The 27,862-nt window shown below is 42.7% G+C and overlaps 1 long non-coding RNA gene across 1 annotated transcript; it reads right to left on the bottom strand.

Annotated features, from left to right (window-relative positions):
• On the bottom strand, positions 1–27,661 carry LOC147349238 (uncharacterized). Its single transcript, XR_015149721.1, has 4 exons — positions 26,376–27,661; positions 6,764–6,927; positions 5,108–5,227; positions 1–533 (listed from the first exon to the last, which is right to left on the bottom strand). It is a non-coding gene; the product is annotated as an uncharacterized LOC147349238 (long non-coding RNA).
• Positions 27,662–27,862: the final 201 nt, after the last annotated feature.

Genomic DNA, 27,862 nt, shown 5'->3' with positions numbered 1-27,862 from the left:
AAGAAACAATATTCATGTTTAATATATTGATCATTAATTTTTCTGATACAAAATAAATTTATAGCCATTAAAATAAATATCTTTATGTATATGTCCTTGAAGACCGGTGGTAAATGTATCCCAGTTTGGGAATACAGGCATCAAGAAGTTACAGTATCTCTTTGATAGCAAATTGTATGTGTCAGCCTGCCTGGGCTAAGAAATGCCCAGATTATTGGTAAAACACTAGTTCTGAGTGTATCTGTGAAGGTGTTTAAGTAAAGATCTCTCTTACCAATGCAGGTAGGCATCATCCAATCCATTGGGAACCCAAGTAGAATGGAAAGACAAATTCTCTCTCCTTTAGTGAGCTGGAACAACTGTCTTTTCCTGCTCTCAGGTGTTACACATCCGTGCTCCTGGTTCTGAGGCTTTCAGACTAGGACTTGTAACAGCAGCACCCTGCTTCTCAGGTCTTTAGCCTTCAACTGAGTTATACCACCAGCATTTTTGCTTCTACAGCTTTCAGACGGTGGGCTGTGGGACTTCTTAGCCTTCATTTTGGTTAAAAAAGGGAGGAAAAAACAAAATTAGATATATATTTGCTTATACTTCTCTAAAGAAACTAATCAAAGAATTGATCAAAAAGGAAGATGGGGAACAGGGTGGACAGAGATGAAGCGATGATCAAGTCTTTTCAAGGAATACACTTTTATTTAATATTTATTTTTGAGTTATGTGACTATACCGTCTACTCAAAATGAACAAAATCCAGCCAGAGATTAAGGGGAAAATAAGATTGTGCCTTCAAGGGGGATGGGAGACAGGAGGTGGCACAGTATCAGTCATTTCATCACAAGATGAGGGAATTATCAGACAGCCATTTTGATGGGCAAGATGTGGCCACTTACGATCTGGAGGTTAACTTCAAAGTTTGATGAGAACCTATTTGGTATCTTACCAGATGCTGATTCTTGTTCCCAGTCAGGCATTTGGGACACAAGAAGACGTTTAACATCTGGGATACAGGTTACTGATCTGCAGCTCTGGGATGCATAGAACCTGGGCTGTTTTAGCACCTGTAATTGGTCCCAAGTTGGTTTTCCCTGTTAATTCAACAGCCCTAGGGGGCCTACTACTACTGTGACTTGTGTACTAATATGTCTATAGGCAAAAAGGGGTTGGAATACATGATTCATATCTGTAGGTGTATATGTTATAGATACATTCAAGTCTCGATTATCCACAAGTGGAATTGTCCAGGTGGCAAGGACAGGGTCAGTCAGAAGTCTGGGGCTGGGTACAGAAAATCTGGATACATGCACATAAAGGTCAAAAAAGTGAGCATACAGAGGACGGAAAGAGGAAGAAGGCCTAAACCAACAGGAAGTGTGCTGCCTCTCCTTTCTCTAAACTGAATACAGAGAGATCAATCAGAGGCCAAGAAATTTTGGGGCTCAGAATGATATTAGAAATAACTTAGTGGGACTGCTTCAATTTACAAGCAAGAAAACTGAATATAAAGCCTCTGGGTGGTAGGTGGGGGGAGGTGCATATATGTATACAGATGTAACATGTATGTGTTAGCTACTTGCACAAAAATACACCTTGGGATGCTTTTCTGTTTCTCAGGCTTCATTTACACTCAGGTTTCTTTAAAATTGTATTATCAGCTCATTCTCTTTGCTAAAATGAGCCAAGAACAGCAAGCATCCATGTCCATTTATTATTTTGAAGCAATCACTGTGAAAATGGTTTCATTTACCTCCAGAATTCACCCCCTCCCCCCAAAAAAATCTGATGATGACTGCAACCAGTAATGACTATTTTCCGTTTTCTTTTCCCTAAGTAATTGACCATTAATTATAATATCAATAGGCAGTGGGTAAAGCAAGCAGACCCATGTTAGGGCTATATTTCATTTGTAACTGTTTTGTATATATCATAAATCTCTAATATTGGCCTATTGTCACCCATGATGAATTATTGTAAGCATGTCAGCACATGGTGGAAGTCAAGTACATTCAAATACTACTCAGTCAGAATTGAATTTGGCATGATGGTCTCATAAAAGGGGGCTCAATTGAGAGTTTCCACTTGCCTGCTCTAAACTTGTCACTTGTAGGTGCTAAAGAGCTTGTTGTGTTGGTTTAATTAGTCAACAAATCGGTCCTTACTTGATTGCGTGGTCGTATCACATATGTTAACACTTCAGTGTTTGATGGAGATATTAACAAGTGACAAGAGTCTCTTGGTCTGTGGACTTTAAAGAAGAGAAGCTCTTCTATATTATTTCATTTGGCCCTGCCAATATTTATTAGATCATGCAGCCCGCAGGCTGCCAGTTAAAGAAAGACAACACAAACATTTTTCAGGGTTATGCTCATCAGTATCCCAAAGAAGGGTCACTGAACAATCGATGGGAGAAGAGCATGAGTAAGATAAGTGTTTTCTTCCACCGCTTACAAATTCATTATTTGATACAGTTTGCTGCAGACCTCCTTTGAGCTTTTTTCACTTAAAGATAATTTATGACAAGAACAGAGAGGTTCTTGAAAATGCTATAGCAACTGAAGCTGAATGATACCATGCTGGTGCAAGACGCCGAGTCACCAGAGGCGGGTAAAGAGGAGGTTCGCATTTATACATATATATAAAAAAAAACTATTATTTAACATTCATCCATGGTGGATAAAATTCTCCTATTAATGGTCAATAAGAGATTCAAGGAAAAAGATTCAATGCAATGATTATTCCCCAGAGTGGGAGAAGGAGATAAAAAGTTGGTACCCTGAAAGTTTGCAAAAGACCCGTCTATTCACTTTTTCTATAGCAGAACAAACAAAGAGCTGTACTTGCTTTGAAGGACGGGCTTCATTTGTTCTGTCACCATTCCGTTATGGCTTTTATCTGTGCCCTGGCAAGAATCAGTCTCCATGCCATGGGCAGGAATGATGTAAAGCCTATGAAACAGAGCCATCAGGTTGGTTGGACACTGGTTTGCAAAAAAGCATTTAAATAACTGTTATCAATTCACAAATTGCCAGCAGTGACTTAACCAGTGAATACGGCAGGATAAAAAATTATGAGTGAAAGCTTTTCTGTGAAGACTCTATTGGGAACTTTTATAATCTATTTTTATCTGTCTTGCTGCTGCTGCTGCTGCTGCTAAGTCGCTTCAGTTGTGTCTGACTCTGTGTGACCCCATAGACGGCAGCCCACCAGGCTCACCCGTCCCTGGGATTCTCCAGGCAAGAACACTGGAGTGGGTTGCCATTTCCTTCTCCAATGCATGAAAGTGAGAAGTGAAAGTGAAGTCGCTCAGTTGTGTCCGACTCTTAGCGACCTCATGGACTGCAGCCTACCAGGCTCCTTCGTCCATGGGATTTTCCAGGCAAGAGTACTGGGGTGGGTTGCCATTGCCTTCTCCGTCTTAGGAAACTGAAAACCCAAAAGATCCTTGTCTCTCTGCCTCACAAAGGCTAAAAGTTGCCATTTCTCTCCTTAGAAGAGCCACGTTGATGTATTCAGTATCTAATTATGTGGTGGTCACCATCTTGTTGGGCTTCCCAGGTGGCGCTAGTAGTAAAGAAACCACCTGCCAACTCAGGAGACTTAAGAGACTCGGGTTCGATCCCTGGGTCGGAAAACCCCCTGGAAGTGACCATGGCAACCCACTCCAGTATTCTTGCCTGGAGAATCCCATGGACAGAGGAGCCTCATGGGCTACAGTCCACAGGGTCACAAAGAATTGGATATGACTGAAGCAACTCAGCACGCACACACAAACTTGTTGGTCAGAGACCAAGCCTTCTCTCTTCCTTAACTACCACCAACTGAAACCCCATGCGCCTGGCCTAAGTGTTCATCTACTGGTCAGCTGACAATTGTCTCGAAGCTTTGGCACAACTTGGGCAGGGGGTGGGATGGCTGGGAAGGTTGGGTGGGGTTGGGGGTTGCAGTTAGGGTGGTGGTGCTACACGTGAAGAGTTGCAAATTTGGAGAGCATGAACAGCCCTGGCTTAAGGAAGATTTAATCTAAATAATTAAAAATACTCTTCAGATAGTTATAGCATCTTCCTCCCTGAGGCCACTCCATTTTCAGCCAAGCCCTGGGGCTGGAGTGGCTGCAGTGTCCATGACAAAGCCTTTTCCACTCTAAGGCCTGTGCAGAGAGTTGAAAAGGAGAAATGTCCTCTTTCTTGCTTACTTTCGCCTCAGCTTTTGCTTAGCCTGCGCGCCAAAGAAGTCACCTTTAGACGGTGATTCAACTTCATAACTTCCTCAACCCATCCCCCACCATCACAAATGCTTTCTCAGGAGACTTATAAATCCATCCACTCTCAGAACCAGGCAATCGGGTTTTGCTGGGAAGCGGGCCTTCAGTGAATGCTCGTTGATTAATTGATTGATTGACTAGGGTAAATTATGAGTGTTAGTCTACCCAATAGAAACAAAAAATAATCTGACTGAGTGACAGTGTTAATAGTGAAAGGTTAAAGGGGGCAAGATGGGGTGTGCTGTGGGGTAGCACAAATTGACGTTCAGAATGTGAAGGCTTTGACAGACTATTTTCTTTTGAGGAGCTGGAGATGGGAAATGGGTTGGGTGGCTTGCAAAAGACATGGGTGCTCTTAGGACAAGAATTTTCCTGCCTGAACTTTGAAGAAAAAAAAAAATAAAAGAAGAAAGGCAAAGGATGCAGAGAATGAAAAGCCATTTGATGTGAGGTGAAGAGGAAGGGTTAGGAGGAGGGGAGGCGGTAGTGAAAGCTGTTATGAGGGAAGCAAAGGAAGGATGAAGGGAAGCAGGAACATGTGTGACTTAATTTAATGCTCAAACTCCCACAGCTTCCAAGTTTTACTATTACCACAATGCTATAAAGAACAGCCTTTTGAAAATTATTAGGAAGAATGGAAACACAAGGACCTTCCTTCCTACTTTTTGTAATTCTGTAAGACTGGGATTTCATATAATCAAAATGGATTGATTTTATAGCTAGAAAATAATTCAGAAACAGAAAATTAAAAGATAATTCTTGGAGCTGTGATCAGCCTCTGAGGTTTAATGATTTAATAATGCGAGTTGGGACTATTAAGATTTTTTCAGTTCATTTAGGAATTTTTACCTTGGCTTCTGAAATGGTTTGATCTCCTTAAGCATATCTACTTTCCCAAAAGTTGTCATCTTATTCTTCAGTTCTGAGAGATTGTTACTTGCTGTTCCAGTCATATAAAATCATTTCCCCCTGTAACAGCAGAAAAACCTTATTTCCGTTATTTTTCTAGTCCCATATCCTCCACAGGATGGGAACCTGTTCCTAAAAATGAAATGGGCTGACAGAAAGCAGACCTACGTTGCCTGGGGCCAGGGATGAAGGGCAGGAACCTTCTGCTAAAGGAGACATGGGAACTTATCGGGGTGATAGAAATATTATATATCTTGATTGAGGCGGTGGTTATATGACTGTACACATGTGTCAGAATTCATCAAATGTACATTTTAAGTGGGTGAATTTTATTGTATGTAAATCATATCACAATAAAGCTGTTTTTTAAATAGCTTTACAAATAAAGTGAACTAGAACTTTTTTGAGCGATCATTTTACAAGAGTATTCCGAATTCTGGAAGGTTTCAGGAGGCTTCTCTGCTCAAATGTCCTCAAACTGGTATCAAGAGATGTGTTAGGTTGAAAAGCTAAAAAGACTTTACCTACTTAAATGTCGTCTTTACATGAGGCTTAGTAGAATAAGAAGAAAAACATTTTTTAATCACAGATTCTTATTCAGTAATTCTTGTGGTTCTTTTCTCTTTTAATTTTCCTTGGAGGGAGGTATCGTCATTTGGGTACTGATATTTTGATTAAGACAAATATCCACCCATTCATTAAAAGTTTCTCTCATATAAAGGAATTCAAATTTTTTTTTTTTTTTGATTGGTGCTAGACAGACAGAAATAAGCTGCCATTCTTCCATTTGATAGCCAGACGCTGCCAGTTGTAGCCAGGGCAGTCATGCTGTTAAATTAGGTCTAATGAAGGAGTAATTGCTTTAGATATAGTGAACCATTTCAAAGAAAACAAGGATTCTAATTGATTTGCAATTTGTTTGGCACATTGCATTGTCTGCGGCTATTGATTAGTCTTCTGGATTTCACACTGCATGTGTTTCCCTTTATTAAGGGAATAACAGGTTACTGATTACTTTCTTTCTGGGTTTAATGTAGCGGTTAATGTCTACTTTGTTCTTGTGTCATGTCACAGGCGAGAGAGGAATAATAGGCAAGTGGGTGGCCCTTTGCTAAGCGACTTCCCTGCTGCTCTGAGCTGTGTGCTCCGAGACAGGCTGAAAAGCAGATCAAGAGAAAGGGTTAGAATAGCAGGACTCACAAGTTAGGGCCTGAGTCAGGCTAGACCCGGCTGGCAACTTGGCTTTCCCCTCCCAGTCAAAGCAGAGCAGGGGACGAAGCAGCTGGTGGTAGATTTGTTCTTGTATCATTCGATTATTTGGAGACAGGATATGAATCTATGCCCATTGTTTTCTCTAATAGGTGGGCTCACTAAATGGGCGCAGGAGGAGAATATTTGAGGCTGAGGCCTTTGGGTTCATTTAACCCTTTGCAGAGTGACATTTTGTTGGCACCTGGAAAGCACTTGCTGCCGAGGTGTCGATATGATCATCAAAATGGCTCTTATGTTTATACCAACTGCAGGGGAGGGAGAAAAAGTTCTCAGGGCTGCAGTCATTTCATTGCCCTTAAAGCACAGCGGGAATTATTAGCTTACCCTGGCGCGCCCCTTTGTTTTCCTAGGGCTTTGCTCCTCCAGCAGATACTCATTTAAGGCAAATCCACTGCTTTCTGAAATGTGTTTAGCAATGGTGCACAGAGCAGGCTCTCACTTAGCGGATCTAATCCTTTCACGGCTCAGCTTGTTAATGTAGCAAACTGCTGAAAATGGGAAATGGATTCTTTAATGAGACCGGTTCCTTCATGGCTTTATTCTCCCAGTTCAACCCTCAGGCATTCATTCATTCGAGTCCCCCCTCTGCCCGGCCCCACCACCACAGCCCCTCCAAGCCAGGATCAGACACCCCCACTTCCCACCCAGCAAGGCACCTGTTTTCCAGCATGCAATCCCCCATCTTTAGGCCCCTTGCCTCCTTACAACCTTCCCAGAGCCCTTGGAAGCTCACAAATAACAAAGGAGTGTGCGCAGTAAAAAGTTCCCTTTTCTCTGCACTGGTTACCTCCTTCCTAAGCCAGAGCCCATCTTTTCCTGAGCTCCCAAGCTCACCAACAAGGTGGGAGAGGGGAGCAGAATTCACAGGAGCTAATGCCCAGGGATTGCATCTAACATATCAAATAAACACAATTTTGCTATCTGACCCAACATACTTATACACTTAGTATTTTTATGTTGAAGAAGGAAATGGCAACCCACTCCAGTATTCTTGCCTGGAGAATCCCATGGACAGAGGAGCCTGGTGGGCTACAGTCCATGGGACATGACTAAACAACAACACTTCTATGTAATATAGTTTTTGTGCCCTATTGGCTTTTACAGTGATCCTAACCGCAAAGGGTTTGAAAATGGAGCCAAGAAGTGAAGGCAAACTTGGGCTCTGGTCTTGACTCTTTTTCTTTTACCATTTATACTCTCCTGGGTGTTCCTCAAGACTTCACACTTCTCCTCCAGAAATCACACTTCCTTGAAACAATTCTAACCAACCAAAATTCAGGTTAAGAGGAATATTAAAAGCAACTTGGAATTCATAACAAGTTTGTCTTCAGTTGGAAGCAAGCATTGAGAAGACAAAGTGAGGAGAGTTCTGCCTATCTTGCTCTGGAGACCATTGATTTGGGAAAGTAAATTATATCTACATGAGCTCAGATCTTCCTCTAGTCCAAATTCATAACTTTTTCTTTTGTGTGTGCCATAGAATCCTCTGGCAAACTGATGAAACCTGTAGATCTCTTCTCAGAATGCTTTTACATGCATAAAATAAAACACTCAGGATTACAAAGAAAATCTATTATACTGAAATAAAGTTATCAAAAGATTTAAAAAGCAAATTTGTATACAAGCAATTCTATGATGATTTAATGTTAATGAACTTACTGCTTTAAATATTAATAATAAGGTCTATGCACAAAAGTAGCAACTCCTATAATTTTTTAGTCATAATGAATACTGAAGTTTTGAATATCGATAATAATTTAGTGTGTTATTTTTAAAATCCTGTGATTTCCATTGGTAACACAATCACAGGTACTGATAGTCATTATTTTTGTTGCTTGTATCTATAATTGAAAGGGGTAATAAAAATAAAGATTCATTTTTTCTCATCCAAATTAACGGATTCCTGTATTCTATACACAAACCCACAGGAGCCCTGCCTCCTGCAGGAATGGCCTCTTTTAATGCTCCATTAGGTGCCCAGCAGCCTGCCCTTGTAGCTGTGGGGACAGGAAAAAGAGGAGAAATGGGCCCAATTTGTGGTGCTAGGATCTGACCCCACCACATGTATAACTTCATGGAATTTCATGGAGTACAGATGCCCTCCATGTCTTCCTTGATTTTGGCTCCACCCCTGTACCCCGCTCCTACAAAACTCATGTCTAGGCCATACAGCAGAGACACATGGAAAGAGAAGAGCCGGCAAAAAGCAAAGCAGAATAAACATGCAAACCGCGCCTCTCTGCATTATACGAGTCTAATTATAGACACGCAAATTTATAAGATACAGTTTGAGAAATACAATCTGGGGATTGGTAAGATGCGAAAGTAACAAAGTCAAGATATTATCATGGAGAACTTAGCGCACATTGAGTTAACTAGGGTTGACAGATTTAGCAAATAAAAATACCAATATTATGCAGAACACACTTAGACTGCAAATTTATTTCTTATCTGAAATTCAGATGTAGCTGATTGTTCTGTGTTCTAGCTGGGAATCCTGAATTAAGGTTTTGCCTAAGGCAAGTAAGGAAAAATGTAAACAGTGACAGATTTTATTTTCTTGGGCTCCAAAATTACTGTGGATGGTGACTGCAGCCATGAAATTAAAAGATGCTTGCTCCTTGGAAGAAAAGCTATGACAAACCTAGACCAGCATATTTAAAAACAGAGACATCACTTTGCCAACAAAGTTTTATATAGTCAAAGCTATGGTTTCTCCAGTAGTCGTGTATGGATGTGAGAGTTGGACCATAAAGAAAGCTGAGCGCTGAAGAATTGATGCTTTTGAACTGTGGTGCTGGAGAAGACTCTCGAGAGTCCATTGGACTGCAAGATCAAACCAGTCAGTCGTAAAGGAAATCAACCCTGAATATTCATTAGAAGGACTGATGCTGAAGCTCCAATACTTTGGTCATCAATGCTGGGAAAGACTGAGAGGAAAAGGAGAAGGGGGTGACAAAGGATGAGATGGCTAGATGGCATCATCGACTCAATGGACATGAGTTTGAGCAAACTCCAGGAGATAGGGAAGGACAAGGAAGCCTGCAGTGCTGTAATTCATGGGGTCACAAAGAGTCAGACACGAGTTAGTGACTGAATAACAACAGGCAAGTAAATCCAAGTGTAGATTATAATTGAATGATGGGAGAGAACTTTCATTTTACTGGTCAAATAATCTTAAAATAAACAGTGGCAAGTTTTGGGTGATTTGTTTTCAAATCAAAGAGGATTTTCAGGATTGAAAGGGGAATAAAGAGAAGGAGGAAATTCTCTGGCAGTTCAGTGGTTAGGACTGGACACTTTCAAGCCCTGGTCAGAGAATTAAGATCCTGCAAGTCCCATGGCATGGCCAAAAGATAATTGGGGGGAAAAAAAAAAAAGCTAATAGAGGAAGTTAGTGAGGAGGAGGAGTGAGATGAGACAGGAGGCAGTGCAGAGTTATCCTGGCTGAGAATCCAGTGTCAGGTGGCTTCTGGCAGGACCTTACTCAGTGACATCTTCCTGTCTTATCTTTTGAAATCAACAAACAAAACCAACATGGCTTGGGCTTGGTCTTCATGCTCATAAGACATAAAGGAACCACGGCTCTTGGAGGTCAAGCAACTTGTAGGCAGCTGTAGATCTGGGATTCAAACTCAGGGCTGACACACCAAAGACCTCATGCTTGCCACCAGACCCCACTACCTCTAGCAATTAATACCCTGGGATTTGCAACCTCATTGCTCCTTCCACTTCTCCTGTTTCCTATAGAGGATTGACACTGTCTGGGCCAGCAGGTTTGTGTCATGTGTCAAATACCATGAAAGCCCCACTCTCTGGGGGCCTTTCCATTGTCCAATAGAGAGTCATTAAATGAGCCAGCTAGAAATCGCACTTCCTGAGAAGGAAAAGACAGGCTCAGTCTAGTTTCTTATTAACAACAGCAATGGCAGCAACAACACACAGAGTCCCATCAGGACAGCATAACCCAGACTTTCCTTTACTCTCTGGTCATGGGAATTCTGGGGGCTTCCCCTGTGACTCAGTGGTCAAGGATCCACCTGCAATACAGGAGACACAGGTTTCATTCCTGGGTTGGGAAGATGCCCTGGAGAAGGAAAGGCAGACCACCCACTCCAGTATTCTTGCCTGGAGAATTCCATGGACAGAGGAGCCTGGCGGGCTACAGTCCATGGAGTTGTAAAAGACTTAGTGACTAAACAGCAGCATGGAAATTTAGACTTTCTTTTTAATTGGTGGATCCATCTCATTATGATTTTTGGGGATTTATTTATTTATTTGGCTGCACTGGGTCTTAGTTGCCTAACGTGGCAGGTGGAATCTAGTTCCCTGACCAGGGATCGAACCGGTTCCCCTGCCTTGGGAACCAGGAGTCTTAGCCACTGGACCACCAGGGAGTCCCTGGACTTGGAGTTTTTAAATCGAGGAGGGTGCACATTCAGACTCCAAGAGCAGCCTGTGGACCCAGGTGCTCTGAAATGGTTCACCTTTCCTAGGCTGGTCCCATATCCCAGAGATGTCCGGGTGCCATGTTCTGGAGTCCTGAGATAGAGCCTCTGCAAAAGGACGTGTTATCATATTAATTCCTTTTATGCTGCGGAATACAAGGGCAAAGGCAGTCACAGGCAAACCTCAGACACTCTCTGTGGAAGTGCACACTTGCTGTAAGTCACCTGTGGTGGTGATGCTGGGTCAGCCCACCCAGGGCCCGCCAGCCTCGCCAGGCAGCACGCCTGTGTTTAAAGCTGCTCCAAGGAAGACCTTCCCTGAGTGAAGTCTCAGCCATCATCCCATGCTGATACTCAGATATTTCCCTGCTTTTAAAGGCATTTTCTTTCACTTGATCACAAGTGTCATCAATAGGTTATTTGTATTTTGAACTCTATTGAAAAGGGGATTATATCAGGACATTTAATTTTAGTTAAGAAAATATAGAAATTACTCCCATGTATGAAAAGCAGTGCTTTAAAATGAAAGAAAATAGTTCACTTCTCACTGTCACAGCAGTAGCACTGGTAAGTACTTCTAAATTGCTCCACTTTGCTATTGTCTGAGGTCCTTGATAAGCATTCCGCATTTTAAGCTTTATCTATTTCCCATCATTAAAAAGCTCATTAGTTAGTCAGCATACTGGTACTTTCTTTACAGTTCAAAAATTCAGATTATAACCTTATGGCCTATAAATGGGGCCACTCATTAGATCATCCAAAACACTAGTGTAGAGACATTTAATGGGTAAGATTTAAAATTAGATTTCCACATTTAGAAGTCTCAATAAAATACTGGACTGCTTAATGTTTTATTGAGAGACATAAAATCAATAGTATTTTATTGTATGACTGGACTCTGCATCTCACTGAGCTATTGCAGTGTTTAGCCTGCGATCAACACTGCCCAGATAGTACCTAAATTAGGATTAGGACATATGGACTTAGTGAACCCAAGCCTAAATTTTTGATGCTAGGTTCTTTTTTCCCTGATCTAATATAAGTGGTATTTCCTGTTTCCATAGTGGTAAAGTTTTGCAGTGATGTCGCCTCTCACATGGCTTTATTGTGCAGGCAACATATCTTCAGGATTTGGGCAGTCTATAAGAAACAGCCCATTAGTCACAGACTGATAAGCCATGGGTCAGATAAGAACCCAATGACCTCCTTACCCAGGTAACCTCAAGATGTGCAGAACATTACTAAGCATATGACAAAATGCTGGATATCTTGATCTAAGATCAGTAATTGGGAGGAAGAAAAGACAGCAGCAAAGAGTGCATTGGAAAAATGGAACCCATAGACAAAACATTGTTCTGTCACCCTGGGTTGAAACAAGGGGCAAATGCAAACTTACCAAACTATGTACTGAATGAAAGAGGAGGAAGCTAAGTGTCGATAAACACTGGGAACAACACCGAATGAAAAAGAACCAAGAGCAAACATTTTCTGAGGGTCCCTAGAAAATACAGACACACACCACACCCCTACATCCTCTTCCATGCTATTATTCTTTCTACCTGATATTTTGTCCTGAAGTGGATACCATCGATCTGAATGGACTTACAATACATTTCTACTGCCATCTTTCCCTAAGGTGACCTACCCAACTTCCAATGCCTCTCCATGTAATAGTGAACTACATCCCGGTATAAAGTGTGAGAGAATGAGGCTGAAGGATGATGGCAGAGCCGCTTGCAGGTGGTGGGCAAAGGTGGGGTGGTTCTGGTTACAATCTGTGAGGCATGGCATTCCCCGGTGAAGTGCTCTGCTGCTGCTAAGTCACTTCAGTTGTGTCTGACTCTGTGCAACCCCATAGACGGCAGCCCACCAGGCTCCCCCGTCCCTGGGATTCTCCAGGCAATAACACTGGAGTGGGTTGCCATTTCCTTCTCTGGTGAAGTGCTCTAGGCTGGGTCTAAAGTTTCTTATGCTGGAGAACTTGAGGAACTATGATTCCTGTCCTGTGCTGCACTTGACAGATAGGCACATAAGTAATTTTACCAAACATAAACTTGACTGCTTACCTCACTTACAAAAACTATCTAAATTGAGGGGAGTAGTCTTCTTCCTGGCTACTTAGTGCCCTGTTCTTCCATTTCCTTTAATCATCCCTGAATATTCATTGGAAGGACTGATGCTGAAGCTGAAACTCCAATACTTTGGTCACCTGATGTGAAGAGCCAACTCATTGGAGAAGACCCTGATGCTGGGAAAGATTGAAGGCAAAAAAAGAAGAAGCGGGTGGCAGAGGATGAGATGGTTAGACAGCACCACCGACTCAATGGACATGAATTTGAGCAAACTCTGTGAGTTAGTGGAGGACAGAGGAGCCTGGCTGCTGCCGTCCATGGGGGTCACAAAGAGTTGGACACACACGACTTAGTGACTAAAGAGCAACAACACAGTGACCCTTAACAGTTCCCCCTTTCCTCAGCTATCCCTCGCCACCAGGTAGCATCTGGTTCAATAATTTTTATTCACTGAAGCCTGTCTTTAAGAATCTTCTGTAATGCCCAAGTCCCAGGGTTGCACAGCCCTCGCCCCTTGAGAAGCATATATGACTGTTTTCTAAATACCAGCCTCTCCCTTGCCATATCCCTCCCTGCCTACCCAACCACCTTCTGCACTCCACTCTCACCCCAATACTGTGCACACACAACCCAGAGACACCAGCTTCAGAGTACGATTCTAGGAAGTCTAGGTACTATTCCCAAGTCTACTTGGCCTGCCTCTGGGAACTTAAAACTATGTTCTAACACAGTGTGGCTTGGCATCTGTAAATCAATAATAATAATAACCTAAATACTAAATACTGTTAAGAAGCCAGCAGTAAAAAACAGTGGGGGTCATGGAGAATGAAGGTGGTACACCTGCTCTAAGCCAGTGTAGCTCCTCTACGGAAGCTACAATTGTTCTTGTGTGAAATAAGGACAGTCCTCTGGGGAGATGCCTCCTTATTAGAACACATATTTGCTTAAACACATTCCCCAGCTTTATTGCTATCATTCTGATGACCTTGCTACACCACTGAAAATACCATCTCTATATCTTGGCCAGTCTCTCAAGTTGAGGCAAACCCCTTAAAATCTTTAGCAAAACATTCTTAAGCTCTGGCTCCAAATTTCCCTTGGTCTGCTATTTTTCAAGAATCTTGGCTTGTGTGTGAGGCTCACTTTATGCAACAGATATGCTTTTGGGAGTGCGCAGTACAATTTCTGTGGTTAGAATTCTGTTTCAGGTATACCAGAGGAGCTCACTATACCAACAACCAATTTGATGAATTATCTCGTAAAGCAAAAAATCCAACGCGTTTCTGTTTTGGAGAGATTTTCTTAAGCCAAGGCACATCTCAGACCCCCCACCTCTTTTGCTGCCTGACCAGGAACATTTGGGACTGGGTGAGATCTCACCTCAGTTCAACTCAGTAGCAGGTTGTTCTCTGGATGTTTGACTCCTGCCTGCTTCACTCTTCTGGGCAGACTCTGCTCATTCCAGTTTCCTCCCGTTTAAACAAACAACACGTTGCTATGTTTCACCACCGCAAGTCTGGCCCCAGCCTCTGCCACTGCTCACCTCCTTGACCTCTCCTCCAAAGCCTGGCCCTCCTCAGCCTCTGCAGCCCACAGCCAGCCCCAAGGTCCGGTTCCCCAGGCTTATCCTCATGTCTGCAGAAGCCCTTCTGAGCCCCAACAACCGGGTCATACCCTACACAGATGAGGTCTCAGCACTTCCCAGAAATCCGCCTGTTGGGCTGCACCCTGAACGTCTATCAGGCCTGTCCTTCCCCAGCTCCAAGACCAAAGAACAAGCTTGGCACCAGTAACAGAGATATCAGTGGTTTAAAACTTAGGGGGAGCTTATACGTCGGAAGCAGTCCTGAAGCGACACCCCACCACCACTGTGTGCTGCTGGTGGCCAGGCTGTGGGCAGAACATGGTGGCCGTCCTCGCTCTTCGCAGCATGGGGAGGTTACCAGTTGGGGAAATTGATATCAGATTGGCGCATCAGTTACCGTGGAAACCAGAAAGCTGCACCCCCCCCTCACCAACCCTTTGATAAGCATTGGAGAGTTCTGAGCTAAAGCTAGGATAATCACCAGCTGAGGCAGGGGCAAATAGGTAAGGGTCAGTCAGGTGAGCAGGATGTAGGTGAAGCAGGTTCTGGGCAAAGGAGGGATGCACAGAGAGCAAGAGAACAGCCATCTTGGATGGCCTGAACTTCCACCAGAGCTTTGCCTCTCCCATCACTGCATTTTAGAAGTCAGGGCTACAGTGGGTGGTGTTTCTTCCTAGTATTCAGAGTTTCTGTGGACAGCAATCCATGTCACTCATTCACACAGTAAAGCAGCGTGTTACAGCCCAACACCATAATAAAGCACAGAACACATGATGATAGCTCTTAGCCTGGCCATGCCCGTGCTCTAAGAGGCAGCCCTCTTATCAAGAGGCTGAAAAGGCCCTCCAAACTCAGGAGCCTAGGAGGGAGGGACAGGACAAAGCCTGGCCTATGCTGGTTCTGTGTTAGTTAAGACACCTGGCACAGAAGGGCCATACAGAGTTATTGTCTATGAAAGCCATGGAAATCCACTGCCCCCGGCCTCCAACGCCCACCACTCCTCAATAATCCAGTTCCCTGACATTAAATGTGCAATGACTCACAGCTGTAGAGAAATAGAAACTTAACTACCGTATGTATATTTTGCATGGGTTTGTGTGACAGGCAGAATAATGCCCCCCCCCAAAGATGTCCCCTGACCCTGTGGATGGGTTACCTTACACGGCAAAAAAAACGCTGCAGATATGACTGAGTTACGGATTTATGATGAGGAGATGATCTTGGCTCATCCATGTGGGCCCAGTGTAATAATGTAGATCCTTAAACCAGAGACTCTTTCCCACTCATGGTCAGAAGGAAATGTGACTACCGAAGAACAGTGAAAGAAAATGTGGCTCTGAAGAGACACAACCCAAGGAGTGTGGGTAGACTCTAGAAGTTGGAAAAGGCGAGGAAAGGAACACAGCCCTGGTGACACCTTGATTCTAGCCCAGTGCGACCCCTTCCAGACCTCTGATGAGAAAAGCCAACTCACTGGAAAAGACCCTGATGCTGGGTAAGAGAAGGGAGCGACAGAGGATGAGATGGTTGGATGGCATCACTGACTCAATAGACAGGGGTTTGAGCAAACTCAGGGAGATACTGCAGGACAGGGAAGGCTGGCGTGCTGCAGTTCGTGGGGTTGCAAAGAGTTAGACACGACTTATCAGCTGAACAACAATAGGAAACTAACACAGTCTGGAAGAGTAGTTTGCTGAAGTTGTTGCCACAGTTTATCTTACTTAAATGCTACAAGAGCTTTCATCACATCTCACCTCCCAGAAGTCTTCTGAAAACAAATCACTCCCTTGCTGTTTAATTTTTCTTTTTCCTTTCACATGTAGGCTGAGGCTTCATCAGACTTATTCCACTGGAAGGCTCCAGCAATAATACTACCTCAGTGTATAGCCCCCCAAACAGGAGATCAAACCAGTTAATCCTAAAGGAAATCAGTCCTGAATATTCAATGGACTGATGCTGAAGCTGAAACTTCACTACTTTGGCCACCTGATGAGAAGAACTGACTCATTGGAAAAGACCCTGATGCTGGGAAAGATTGAAGGCAGGAGGAGAAGGGGATGACAGAGGATGAAATGGTTGGATGGCATCACCCGACTCGATGGATATGAGTTTGAGCAAGCTCCCAGAATTGGTGATGGACAGGGAGGCCTGGAGTGCTGCAGTCCATGGAGTTGCAAATAATCAGACACGACTGAGCGACTAAACTGATAGCCCCCGACAAGAACAATCCACACAGGATGCTACATTTTCTCCCTCAAAAAGGGGAGATGGAGGGTATCATGTGGGGGGCAGCGAATGTATTAACCAAAGACACGCTCCAGGGAAGAAGAATGAAAAGAAGATGTTTTGACTAGCTTGACTGTGGCACTTCATCCCTGGAGTCATTCCCCTCAAGTTTAAATTGCCGCTGACTGGGTAGTTTTCCCTCTAAAAGCTTCTGGATGCCGTGTGTGCTGCCCTGGAGGAAGGCCTGAGGGGAGAAGACAATAGCTGTGAAAGAATCAGAGCTCTCACCCCTAACCACTCCCCTCCCCAACCAGGAAAAGTTAAGAAAACCACCAAATGTGGCCTCAGAAAAATGCCTAGTCAAGCAGTTGTTTCGTCCCTGCCTGTTGAACATTTGGGTTGCCCAATGCAAATGTTAAAGCTGTGTTCAAACCAGAAAAAATAAAAATAATAAGCTGTCAGAATAATTACTAAGAACATGCAAGGATTATACAAAGTAAACTGCAGCCTGCAAAAAAGAGAATTGCATGTTAGCTAATTGTTAATTTTAGCAATCTCAGTGGCTAATTACCATGGCTCACATTGACTATTAGCTTGATGCCCCAGCACCTGCTTTCTCCAATGAACAGATTTCTTCATCGCTAGCACAGGAGCAAAATGTGTAATTATTGGCCATCATTGGGGCGATTTTTCAGTGATTCTTTTGTGCGATGTGAATAAAGCATAATGACATATTTTATTAGAGGGCAAATAGCTGTTTGTTAATGGAAATGATTTGAAATCCAAAAAAAAACTAGAAACTAGGAGCATGTTTTCGGTATCAGCGTGAATTCAAATGTATTTTCTTTTAACTCTTTATAAAAGGAGCATAGAAATCAAATCTAAACTGAGTATAATATATTTAATGATATGTACAAACACAGCATTGATTAATTACCTCAAATGCTTTCACTGGTACACCATTTATTTTGTTTCAGTCATGTGTTAAATTTTAGTATTTCATATTTAAATTCTTATTTCTTGGTCCGAGAGTCTTGGCGAAGCTGACCTGCGTCACACCTCATTTCCTGGAGAACTCTCTTTTCATTGGTATACATGGCACTTTGGGAGAGCTCTGAAAACCCAGGCTCATTGCTTTGAGAGCTGACGTACCAGCATCTCCCTAAAAAGATGGGCATGAATTAGGTTATCAACACCCAACTGTCAGCCACTGGGTGGATTGTACGTTGTCAATAAGGTGCCCTGAGGATAAGACTGGAACTCTTTCAGGCTTGGAAATGACCTTCTTTTCCCTTTCATGACAAAATTAATAGATCTACTACTGGAATCTATTAAATCATAAAAGCAACGTCCATCTTCAGCTGCTGCTGCTGCTGCTAAGTCACATCAGTCGTGTCCGACTCTGTGCGACCCCACAGACGGTAGCCCACAAGGCTCCCCCGTCCCTGGGATTCTCCTGGCAAGGACACTGGAATGGGTTGCTATTTCCATCTTCAGCTAAGGGATATAAATGATCATATAAGAATACACGTGTGTGTGTGTTTACTTACCTACTGGAAAACAGTACTTCCATTGGTCATAATGCAACATAGCAGGGTCTTTTCTTTCAACTCTGTCCCCGACAAGGTTCTCAAACCTCCATCTAGCCTCTGTTTTCTTCTCCTAACCCTACCCCCAACCAATTTTTATGTTCTTATAATGGATAATAATTCTAATTATTGTGCTATGAAGTTTGAGTATAAAGTCCTCTGAAACTCTCAAATGCAAAAAAAAAAAAAAAATTCATTTAAGAATGGATTCATGAAGAATTAATACTAACATGATCAGCTTACCCTGTTGGTTTGATCAAGCTCAGGGGTAAAAAGCTGGTTTGGAGTGTTTAATTCCACCACATATTTATACCTTATTTGTGTGTCTAACTCTGAACACCCTGTGCGGAATTCTTCCTAAACCATGACACAAGAAAAGGCGCCTCTCGTTCTCCACAGAAAAGATTAAAGGGCTGTGCTTGAGATGTGTTTGCCGAGCTTTCGTCACTCCATTCCACTCAGGTTGGATTATGAAAGTTGTGTATTTTCAAAGGTCACTGGAAGGCAACCCACCTCTGTTTCCTGAGTGTGGAGAACTGGCTCCTAATTGCCAGGCTTATTGTTTTATTACCACTGTTTACAAACAGGGAGAAACTCCCTTGAATGGGCACGTCCCTTTCTTACCACAGGCCTCCCCACTAGTTTAAGATGTAGATAAGTTCAGTATTCAGGTTCACTGTTTGACCCATTAAACTGGTATTGAGGTATAATTTGTGTGTTTTCCCAGTACCGTTGCACATAGAATGGGGTTCATTTCCACACGTTTGAATAAATTTATCCAGTTCAGTGAACCTGTTGTGAGGCTCAGCAAAACTCAGTAGGTGGCTTTAAAGTCCTGTAATTAGCCCATTACAGAAAATCTGTACTTTGGATTTTTGCACATTGGTTAATAAGCATAACATGCTTCATATATAAATAACATTACATTAAATGATGCAATATAAAGGAATTAAAGGCCAATGGAGTTAAACAAAATACTTGAAAGAGACCTCAAATTAGCATGTTTAATTCCAACTCACTGCACAGGAAAAGCCTCTGGCTCTTACTGTACAGCGCTCCCCACAAGCTCGGGATGACGCCGGCTGTGCGCGAGGGGCCGGGCTCTCCGTCTACATGGCCTAGAGTCATCTGTTGACTCTGTTAAGTTTGGGGTGGGTTTACCTTTACCTCATTTCCTTTCACTTCTAATTATGGACAAGGAGACGAGTTGAGGGGACAGAAGAAAAAAAAAAACATTAAAAAGAAAAAAAAAAGATCTTCACCTCTCTGTGGAATGAAATTCTATTTCCATTTAAACATCAAATGTAACAGTAGGGTAAACCTGCTCCAATGAATGAAGAACAAGTACGACACAAAGATGAAATCACCCCATAGTCATATAAAGAGTAACTGAAAAAGAGTTGAACCACCACTCCATAGAGAAGGTAAGCTTCCTGAAACCAAGAACCCTGATGGTCTTTGCCTTTATGTTACCCACCCCCACCTCCACCCCCAGTTCCTTCATTCACCCCACTGTTTATTGAGCACCTTCTGCATATCAAGCACTGCAACAGGTTTTGGAAACGGTAAATAAAAGAAACTGTAGAAAAGAAACTGACTCATTAGCCAAAAATCAATCCTGCAAAATTAATCCATCAAATGATCAAACACTGAATCACTAATTTTTCAGATTTACCAAATGTAATGATCAAAACAAGTTTCTTTTAACTATTTACACAACTTACACAATTTTTATAGGATAGTCATAGTTGGTCTGTTTTTATTGGCTTTTTATAACAGCATTTTGAAGAACCATAACGTATCAAAACCTATGATACTTTAATCTTCTCATAGACAAATTTTATATTCATAAAATGTCATATTTTACCCAAAATTTTAGTTATTTTTTAAATAAATATTTGGCCTTATACAGATTTCTTCAACTCATCTACACTTTTGTCAACTCTTTAGCTTTCTAGGATTATTTTTGTCAGTTTCCTAAGATGAATACTGGCTTCAGTATATGATGCTGTTGCTTCATTATTTCCAAGCTCATTTCTAGTTTTACCTACCATTTTAGCATTTTAGAAATTTTAACGAAGGTTTAAATCCTTTTTTGTAAACTTCAGTTTTATGGTAACATGTAAATCGAATTTAAATTTCTGCCATTCATTTAATCTTGCCAATTCCTTATAAGCCTCTTGACTTGATTTATGCAACTTTGAACACATGTGCCCTTTTATTTTAGAGTTTTTGATGCATTACAACCATGTAAAAGTACCTTAGTTTTCCCTTGCTAGAAAATAAAAATTGAATCTTCAGTTCAGTAGCTCAGTCGTGTTCGACTCTTTGTGACCCCATGGACTGCAGCACACCAGGCCTCCCTGTCCATCACCAACTCCCAAAGTTTACTCAAACTCATGTCCATCGAGTCGGTGATGCCATCCAACTATCTCATCCTCTGTTGTCCCCTTCTCCTCCTGTCTTCAATCTTTCCTAGCATCAGGGTCTTTTCAAATGAGTCAGTACTTCTCATCAGGTAGCCAAAGTACTGGTGTTTCAGCTTCAGCATCAGTCCTTCCAGTGAATATTCAGGATTGACTTCCTTTAGGATGGATCTCCTTGCTGTCCAAGGAACCCTCAAGAGTCTTCTCTAACAGCACAGTTCAAAAGCATCAATTCTTCGGCCCTCAGCTTTCTTTATAGTCCAACTCTCACATCCATACATGACCACTGGAAAAACCAAAGCTTTGACTAGACAGACCTTTGCTGGCAAAGTAATGTCTCTGCTTTTTAATAAGCTGTCTAGGTTGGTCATAGCTTTTCTTCCAAGGAGCAAGCATCTTTTAATTTCATGACTGCAGTCACCATCTGCAGAGATTTTGGGGCCCAAAAAATCAAGTCTGCCACTGTTTTCACTGTTTCCCCATCTATTTGCCATGAAGTGATGGGACCAGATGCCATGATCTCAGTTTTCTGAATGTTGAGTTTTAAGCCAACTTTTTCACACTCCTGTTTCATTTTCATCAAGAGGCTCTTTAGTTCTTCTTTGCTTTCTGCCATAAGGGTAGTGTCATCTGCATGTCTGAGGTTATTGATATTTCTCCCGGCAATCTTGATTCCAGCTTGTGCTTCATCCAGTCCAGCCTTTCTCATGATGTACTCTGCATATAAGTTAAATAAGCAGGGTGACAATATACAACCTTGACATACTCCTTTCTTGATTTGGAACCATCTGCTGTTCCATGTCCAGTTCAAACTGTTGCTTCTTGACCTGCATACTTCTAATTTCCATAATTGTCTAATTTTTTTCAAATATAACCACAATTAACAATCTTTTTATAATTGCCAGAGCTTCGCTGATAGCTCAGTTAGTAAAGAATCCACCTGCAATGCAGGAGACCCCGGCTGGTTGGGAAGATCCTCTGGAGAAGGGATAGGCTACCCACTCCAGTGTTCTTGGGCTTCCCTTGTGGCTCAGCTGGTAAAGAATTTGCCTGCAATTCGAGAGACCTGGGTTTGATCCCTAGGAGAAGATCCCCTGGAGAAGGGAAAGGCTACTCACTCCAGTGTTCTGGCCTAGAGAATTCCATGGACTGTATAGTCCAAAGGGTCTCAAAGACTGAGGGACTTTCACTCTTACTATCACTTACAATTGCTTGGTGGCAAGGTAGACTTTTGTTTCTAGCGATTAAATTTTTAAATTTCAGCATTACACATAGGATGAGATTGTTTCTCTTGACTTAGTTTCCCCATTTTTCTGAATATCATTTAGGATTCCTCTTTAAACATTTTTACACTCTTTCACCAATCCTTCAAATGGCATATTACCTTAATTTTATATGACTAGCAATTAGTGTCTAAGATCCCTGCATTTCATGTGAACTCAGTTACTCTAAATTCCTCTTCAGCAATTTAATACTTAAAGGAATGAATGTCAGATTTGGGGCACTAATCTCTAAGTTTTGGTTACTGGTTATTAATCACTCTTTCTTGAATATTTGATATATACTCTAAAAGGCTAAACCATTCTATAATCCTGAGCTTTTAACAATCCAATATTCCTTAAAATGCTTGAAATTCCTTAAAATTCCCTAAAAAATTAAAACCAATCAACTAAACCTTCACGGAAATCAAAAACTTTTAAAATATTCTCTCCAATACAACTGGCTGTATAATTTATAACAGAAAAATAACTTACTCTGTTGAACTAGTACATTGCTAAATATAGCAATAACTCCAAAAACTGGAGTTCAGCAAATTATTTTTATAAGTGACTCAGAGCTAAAAATAATGAAAAAATAACAATAAAACAGTCTGGCCCCTGCCTTCATGGAGCTTACAACTGAGACAGGCATGAATCAAGGAATCCTATTTCCCAGGTTAATGATATCAGGAAGGCATATTGTGGGGGAACTGCCTCATTAGGGAGGCCAGGTCCGGAAGCTGAAAATTAACCAGGCAAAGCTGGGGGAAAGTGGCCTTCCAGGAAGAGAGAAAAGTGTGTGCAAGGCCCACAGCTACAGCATGGATCCAGAAGAGGCCCCTGTGACTGTTGAATGAATGATCTACTGTTTGAGACTTCAGATTCGATGAGCCCTCAGAAAATAATCATCCTCGAAGCTAAGGGGTCCTTCGACCTGCCTCCTGCAGAGTGTGTCTGGGAGGCTTGCCCAGCTAAGATCAGCCAGGGCACAGGTGTGTGCCCTCTCAACCACATAGGGAGGGCTTCTGTGTCCCTCACCCCACCCTTGGTTCTGTCTCAGAGATTCCCTAGAACAAGTTTTTCTTGTTGAAGAGCGAGAAACTTACTGGCAGTAGCTGAAGGCATTGTCAGCCATCACCAATTCTCCAAAGACAAGCATTCCTAGAGACTTATTAATTAGCTTCATCCTAAATAACCCCACAGAACATCAACTCTTGCAGCACTTTCCTGATTTTCAGGCTTATTTTCTCAGAATTTACTTCTCTGATGAGGGACATGAGATTCTCTTCTGGGGGTGGTCTGAAATGCAGAGCCCAGGAACTCACCCCAAACTCACAGAATCAATATTTTACAGGAAAAGGATCTGGGTCTATTCATTTTAATAACCACACCCCCTCCAGGTGTTGGCTCAGCGGGTAAAGAATCTGCCTGTGATGCAGGAGACACAGAAGATGTGGGTTCAATCCCTGGCTCAGGAAGATACCATGAAGAAGGAAATGGTACCCTGCTCCAGTATTCTTGCCTGAAAAAAATCCCAGACAGAGGAGTATGATGGGCTACAGTCCAAAGGGTCTCAAAGAGTTGGATACGACTGAGCAACTAAGCACACACACGGGTAATTTTACATCTTAAAATTTGAGAACCACTAGTATGAATGTTCAATAAGTAAAACTTGAAGAAAATATTGTGGCAGGGTTTATCAGATGGGTTTTTGCCTGTTATTTTGAGTAAGTGTTGGTTTTTCTCTTGCCTTCATGTTGGAAAATTTGGGTTGGTAAAGGGCATTGCTGGTCTTTCTCTCCTAACACTAAGCCAAATGCTTCTCTGAGACCTCTGTTCTGGGCTCCACGTATCAGCACTGATTTGCTTTGCAGACACACTGGGGCTTAGGGCATCTGGATCTTGGCATATCCCAGGCTGAGAGCCACAGCTCCTAGGTGGGCTAGGGGAACATCTCTTTCACACCTGAGCCCACGTCCCTGCATCAACTATTTCCATGATCTACTGTGGGACAGCACCTTCCCCACAAGAGAAATGTCTGTGCCTTCTCTCAGCGTCCTTTCATTTCCTAACTGCCCCCCCTAGACCACCCACAGTATATAAATTGGGTAGAAATGAGATTTCTAGGTAAGCTATTTTTGGTTGACATCCATAGCATTATCGCCCAGAGCCCCTAGAGTTTGGTTTGCTCTGGGTAAGCAGTTCCCATAAAGGTGTACAAACACCCACTGAGTTCAAGTGTTCCATGGGAAGTTCACTTAGGAGAGGAGTCAAAGGAAACTGTGAAGCTAGAGAAAAGGAAGAAGTATTAAGAGCTCAGATTATGGATTGAAACAGACCTTGGTCCTCCTCCTGCTCTTTCCCAGAATTATAGTATACAACTTGGGAAAGCCATCCAGCTGCTCAGCTTAGTTCCCTCCCAGTGACATAGCTTCTCCCTCATGTCATGTTGTGACGAACAAATGAGACAATGTTTATAAAGTCCAATGTTTATAACATTGGCACACAACCCTCAAACATTTTCAGTTAGCTTTCATAATTTTTAAAATAAACTGACTAGTCCTGCCTGATAAGCTGAATGGCAAATAGACATTATAGAGTTTAATCTATCTTTAACCAAACAAGGGTACTAAGTGAGAAATCCCATGGTGTCACCTATATTACACACAACCTTCTTGCCCTAGAAAGAGGGGCACTTGTAGGAATCTGGTTATTTCTCAAGGAATGAGGCACAACAGAGCACAAGGGACTTTCTGTGTGTGTACCTGAAAGTTTGGGGGCTCTTTGTTTACAGCTCTTTGCCATCATAACGGGTTTTCCTGGTGGCTCAGTTGATAAAGAATCCGCCTGCAATGCAGAGGGCTGCCTACAATGCAGGAGACCTGGGTTCTACCCCTGGGTCGGGAAGATCCCCTGGAGAAGGAAATGACAACCCACTCCAGTACTCATGCCTGGGAAATCCCATGAACACAGGAGCCTGGCAGGTTACAGTCCATGGGGTTGCTCAAGAGTCAGACACAACTTAGCAATTAAATCACCACCAATGATGGATCAATAACAAAAATCTTGCAGGTAAAATTTATTCACTCAAGAGGTATTTACTGTATACTCACAATGTGTAAGGCACGAAACTGGTTTAGACTGGATCCTCCCAAGATGTCTACAGGGTGACGAAATATATAAAGACAACAGAGAGGCTGAAAAACAACTTGCTCTCACAGTTCAGAAGAGGAACAGATTCCTTCTTAGTAGGACAAGAGAAAGCTTCATGGAGGAGACAGCATTTAACCTAGGACTTGAACGAGGAAAAGGAATTAGGCAACCGGACGTGGGAGTGAAGAGATCCCCAAAGAGAATGCCCAGTGAAGTCAGGAGGTAGGAGAACAGATACAGAAGAGAGTCATCTATTAGTTTGAGTGAACTACAATGAGATACTTTTCACTGAAGTTTCCCAAGGAAACTCAAGGCGTTTACTTGGGAGTTTCCTAGGGAAACAAGAAAGCTTCTTTATTAAGGTAGACAGTTAAAACAGAAAGCATCCCCTACATATGTATTCTACTCAGTTTTTGAAAGAGGTTTATCCCTTGGTAAGGACTTCCCTGATGGCTCAGATGGTAAAGAATCTGCCTGCAATGCGGGAGACCTGGGCTCAATCCCTGGGTCAGGAAGATTCCCTGGATCCCTGGAGAAAGGAGTGGCTGCCCACTCCAGCATTCTTGCCTGGAGAATCCCATGGACAGAGGAGCCAGGCAGACAATAGTCCACGGGGTCGCAAAGAGTCAGACATAACTGAATGACTAAGCATACACACATCCTTTGGTAAATATTCAAGGTGAAAATATTGTCATTCGATTTTTACGGCAATGATATAAAACCTCCAATGATGCAGAGACTAACAGTTTAACATACAACAGATTTTCACAACTTGTGCCATCCTTTTTTTCTTTCTTTTTTTAATTAACTATAAAGCCCCCCCTGTGTACCTCTCAGGATGTGGTGAAGATTTTGTTAGTTGATCATGGCATGAGATAATGAAAAGAATTATCCAGTAGTGCACTCCTTGGTCCTGCAGCTCTGTCCCTTGTTTCAACAATATTTGAACAGAACAGACGCCAGGGACGCCCCTTACTCCAGCCTCAGGCCACCCTCCATCCTTTTCAACAGTTGTAACCTTCGGAATCAGCCAATCAACCATCCTTGGCCACTGGGACCAGCCAGTTTTCTGAGCGTAGTTCCTTATTACCCATCACCATGAGCTTCCAGGTCGTCAGAATTATTCCACCGAGGTGGAGGCCACGGTCAATATACACCTACAGGTCTCCCATACCTACCTCTCTCCAGGCTTCTGTTTCCACCGGGAGGATGTGGTTCTGGATGGCGTGGGACCACCGTTTCTGTGAACTGGACGAGGAGAAGCACCAGGGTGCCAAGTGTCTCTTGAAAATGCAAAACCAGTACTGCTGCCACGCAGTCTTCCAGGATGTGCAAAAGCCATCTCAAAATGAGTGGGGTTAAAACCCAGGACACTATGGAAGCTGCCATGCTCAGGGAGAAGGACCTCAACCAGGCCCTTTCAGATCTGTGTAGCCTGGGTTCAGCCCACCAGACCTCCACCTCCGACTTTCTGGAAAGCTGCTTCGTGGAAGAGCAGGTGAAACTCATCAAGAAGATGGGAGACCACGTGACTAACCTCTACAGGCTGACTGGTCCCCAGGCTGGGCTGGGCAAGTATCTCTTTGAAAGTCTCACCCTTAGGCAGGACTGGGAGCCTCCAAGCCCAGCTTCCTTCGGAGACCCTCTGATGTCAGGGCTTCTGCTTGAAGCCTCTCTCTGCAGCCACGAGGCAGTCTTTTTAACCACCCTGGAGCCCTCTCCGAAGCCGTGGACCAAATTGAAACAAGTGTTTTGTGGGGGGAGGGGGAAGAATTACCCAGGTGATCACCATGACTAGAACATTTGGAATTCCCATGTGGAGCAGAGCTAAAGGATCTGCCTGCTGAGGCGGGAGTCGCAGGAGATGCAAATTTGATCCCTGGGTCAGGAAAATCCCCTGGAGGAAGACATGACAACCCACTCCAGTATTTTTGCCTGGAAAATCCCATGGACACGGGAGCCTGGCAGGCTGCAGTCCACAGGGTTGGGAAGAGTCAGACACAATTTAGCGATTGATCACGCACACAGTATGAAAATGCAGCTGACATTTCTGTGTTCTAACATACCAATATATTACACTGTTATTTTTATAACCCTTGCATATACCCCACAAAGATAGGAATGAAACTTTACCCTTAGTCCACTCCACTACATTGTTCTTTAGGAAGTCCAGTAGAAACATTTCAGGAAGGAATAATTAGAAAGAAAAATGTTATAACTCACAGTCTTTCATTTTATATATACAATTTTAAAATAGATTAATTCTTGCAGTCAATTACCTGGATCAACTATAAATCATCTTGAATGGTAAAACTCTAATTGTGACTTGTTATTTGTTCCATTAGTTTAAAAAAAAAGTGAAAATAGAACAGAAATCAGGCGCAATTTTTTCTGGCCAGTGGCTATGCCGTTTGTTAAAGTTCTTAAGCATGACCTTTGGGCAAAGGCAATAATACAATGACCCAGTACCCTCCCTGGGGCTTGTTGTGAGAGAGTGTAGCAAACAAGCCTTGTTTGTAAAGTGATAGAGGCCTGGTATCTGCTGCTCTGTGAGAACATCATTTACCCAGATTAGATTAACAATAACTAATTGGGGCTATTTCCAATTTTGCAGTATCACAGGTTGGATTTCACAGATGAGCTAGGTCATTTGCTAATGAGTTGC

The sequence above is a fragment of the Bos grunniens genome, chromosome 21 (assembly GCF_055505025.1).
Source record: "Bos grunniens cultivar Pamir isolate PY7600 chromosome 21, Bosgru_T2T1.0, whole genome shotgun sequence".
Lineage (NCBI taxonomy): Eukaryota > Metazoa > Chordata > Mammalia > Artiodactyla > Bovidae > Bos > Bos grunniens.
Note: the sequence above shows the minus strand (reverse complement) of the source record. Positions and strands in the feature narration are given on the sequence as shown.